Source organism: Hevea brasiliensis, chromosome 16 (assembly GCF_030052815.1).
Source record: "Hevea brasiliensis isolate MT/VB/25A 57/8 chromosome 16, ASM3005281v1, whole genome shotgun sequence".
NCBI classification, from domain to species: Eukaryota; Viridiplantae; Streptophyta; class Magnoliopsida; order Malpighiales; family Euphorbiaceae; genus Hevea; species Hevea brasiliensis.
This window is the reverse complement of record NC_079508.1, coordinates 58,351,007-58,354,195: the sequence shown is the minus strand read 5'-3', so window position 1 is coordinate 58,354,195 and position 3,189 is coordinate 58,351,007. Positions and strand designations below refer to the sequence as shown.

General features: G+C 35.9%; 1 non-coding gene across 1 annotated transcript; it reads left to right on the top strand.

Moving 5' to 3' along the window:
• The first annotated feature begins 749 nt into the window (after positions 1–749).
• Positions 750–856, top strand: LOC131175099 (small nucleolar RNA R71). The gene has a single exon (XR_009145260.1). It is a non-coding gene; the product is annotated as a small nucleolar RNA R71 (small nucleolar RNA).
• Positions 857–3,189: the final 2,333 nt, after the last annotated feature.

Sequence of the window (3,189 nt, the reverse complement as noted above, 5' to 3'; positions counted from 1 at the left end):
GTGCAATCTGATTTTCCAGCATTCTGTTATGTGTTTGCATCTGTTCTAGCCTTGCTTTCATCTCTCTCATCTCCTCATCATGCTTATTTTGGTTAGCAAGAATCTGTTGCAATAAAGCTTCAGTGGTGGAATTTTGTTCTTGCTGTTTTGGTGGAGGATTCATATTTTTCTGCTGAAAATTAGGCAATGGTTGCCTATTTTGCTGATATGGAACTCCTTGCTGCTGTTGTGGTTGAAAATTCTGATTTGGAACTTGACTTTGCTGATTTCCCCATGAAAAGTTGGGATGATTCCTCCAATTTGGATTATAAGTTTGAGAATAAGAATTCCCCATATGTTTGTTTCCATAATTACCAACATACGCTGCTTGTTCTCCATAATCTACTCCACAGCTGGTGGTTCCCTCTGCATAAGCCACTTGTTGTGAACTTCCAGATGATGATGATGAACTAACCAACATACTCAAATCTTCGATCTTCTTAGCAAGGACATTTGTAAGTGCATCAAATTTTGCATTAATCATGTTGAATGGATCAAGATCATACATTCCAGCAGCTTGCCTTTTTCGAGTTGGAGCTGGTCCTCTTGGACAACTCCAAAGATGAGTATTCTTTGCAATTTTCTCCAATAGCTCATAAGCTTCATCTTCATGCTTCATAATAAATTCTCCTCCTGTTTGAGCATTAATAATTCCTCTGATTACAGGAGTGACATTTGTGTAAAAATTCTTATTTATCATCCATTTCGAAATGGCATGATGTGGGCATTGTCTCTCTAATTCCTTCCATCTCATCCATGATTCATAAAGAGTTTCATCCTCTCTTGGTCTGAAAGCTGTCATTTGATTCCTCAGTTCTTGAGTTTTTCCAAGTGGAAAATATTGTGCAAGAAATGCATCAGTGAGTTGCTTCCAATTTGTAATGGAGTTGTGAGGTAAAGAATCAAGCCAATCCAATGCTCTATCTTTCAAAGAGAATGGGAATAGCTTCAATCTTGCTGCATCATCGGACACTCCAGGTTGTTTTTGCATGTCACAAATCATAGCAAACTTCTTCAGATGTGTGTGTGGATTTTCAGAAGGATGTCCTCCAAATTGAGAATTTTGAATCATTTGAAGAACTCCAAAATCCATCTTGTAACTATTTGCATCAATTCTTGGTCTTGCTATGCTCTCTCTCAAGTCATCAAAACGAGGAAAAGCATGATCCATCATACTTCCCCTAGGCACGTTTGCATTAACAACTTCTTCACCATGGGTTGCATCTTCATTGTTTTGACCATTTCCAACATTACCAACACCAATTCTAATTCTTTCATCAGCCATGTCTGCTTCAATTTCGGTTTCTCTCAAGGATTCTTTCCTTTTTCTGGTTTCTTTCTTGTTGGCTTTACAAAATTTCTCAATTTCAGGATTGAACAATAAGGATGTGTCACTTGTGCTTCTAGCTCTTCTCATAAAAGATTAAAAGTACCTGAAAAAGAACAAACAAACACAAAATGAAAAGATAACAAAATAAAACTAAAAACAACTAAAATAATCAAGAATTCAATATTAAACAAACAACTCCCCGACAATGGCGCCAAAAACTTGATGTGGCCCAACCGCAAGTGCACGGGTCGTACAAGTAATACAGTAAAGATATCGTTCCCACGAGGAGTTGAGTTAATGATTGAATTTTTGATATAAAAGTTGACTAAATCGAAGTATTTTTTGAAATTAAAGTAATGAATTGATGGGTATTGAGAATGTGATCTATATGAGCAAAATTAATAATCTATCCAACAATGTATTAATTAAACTAAAATTGCATCAAATTGAAAGAAGCAAGTTGAAATATAGCAAGATTTTAAAATGGCAAGCAATTAAATTCAATTGAAAATTAGCAATGATAAAAAGGTGATTCCGGAGTTCGGGATTTCATATTCGAGCTATTTTGGGATTTTAAATTGGTTATCCAATCTTATGAAACTTATGGGTTTTAAGGAGATTAATTCTTAAATCCTTTGAATTCCCTTTCGAGTGAGACAAAGAGTGCCTTAATCAATCTAATCCTACTTTCGTGGACTTAGAGTTAATTAAGACCCATTAAGTTCTTTAATTAATCTGTGAATCCTCTTAATCCTTAGCCTATTTCTAGGTCTAAGTTAATTAAGTCTAATTTCTTGATTATCTATCACAGGGTCTTCTCCTTTCGGTGCTTCAACCATGGATTAAGAACATCACTCAATGGGATCCTACACTAAGCATGTCATTAAGCACACAAGAAATGAATAAAACTCATTAAGACCACAAAATATGGATTACCCAATCAAAATCCTCAAAATATCTCAAATATTACAACCCTTACTCCAGAATCAAAAGTAAACTACTCACTATCCATAATGCTTTCAAGATATATTAAGTTTAAATGGAAATAAAGCTTTAATCTAAGCTAAGGAATAAGAAATTAAACACTAGAAATGTAGAAAAATATAAGGGAAGAAAGAAATCTGCAAATCTTGGTTGAAAATGGTGTGGAAGGTGAAAGTGACTCCTCAAATTCTGCCTCTCTTCTCCTTTTCCTTTTCTGCTCCTTGTCTCCCCCTTTCTAAAATGGGAAATGAGACTATTTATAGCAATTTCTGACATGGAGCCCTAAAATGGTGTGTTCTAGGAGGAATTTTCTGAGGGAATCTTCTGCCAGCTCATTAATGAAACCTTTATGGGACTGCATAAGTGGACTGCATAAGTTATGCAGTCCCTTATGCAGTTTTCGGCTGGTTCTGTGTAACATCCTCCCAGTAACAACTCCGTACATTCTACTGTTTCGGTGACCGGTGTCGGTCCGGACAGCTAGAACGTTCGGAAAAATATTTAAATTAAAGCGAAGAACCAAAATTAACTCAAATATTAATAAGAAAAATTTAGTAAAAATTTTAGAAATAAAATACAACCAAGTTAAACGAGCCGGTGCCCTAGCGATGGGTAACCAGAGGGAAGTTGTGGTTCTCGCAACTAGGAGCCCTAGACCCGGGGAAAAAATTATAAAATAATTTTTGAGACTCCAGAGAAGGGTCATTGAGGTTCCTATGGCATTAGAATTCCAAGAAAATATTTAGAAAAAATTTTCAATCGGTACAGACAATTTTGACCCGTTAAGCCAAACGGAGGGCATTTTGGTCATTTCGCCTTCAGAGACAATTTTTGGC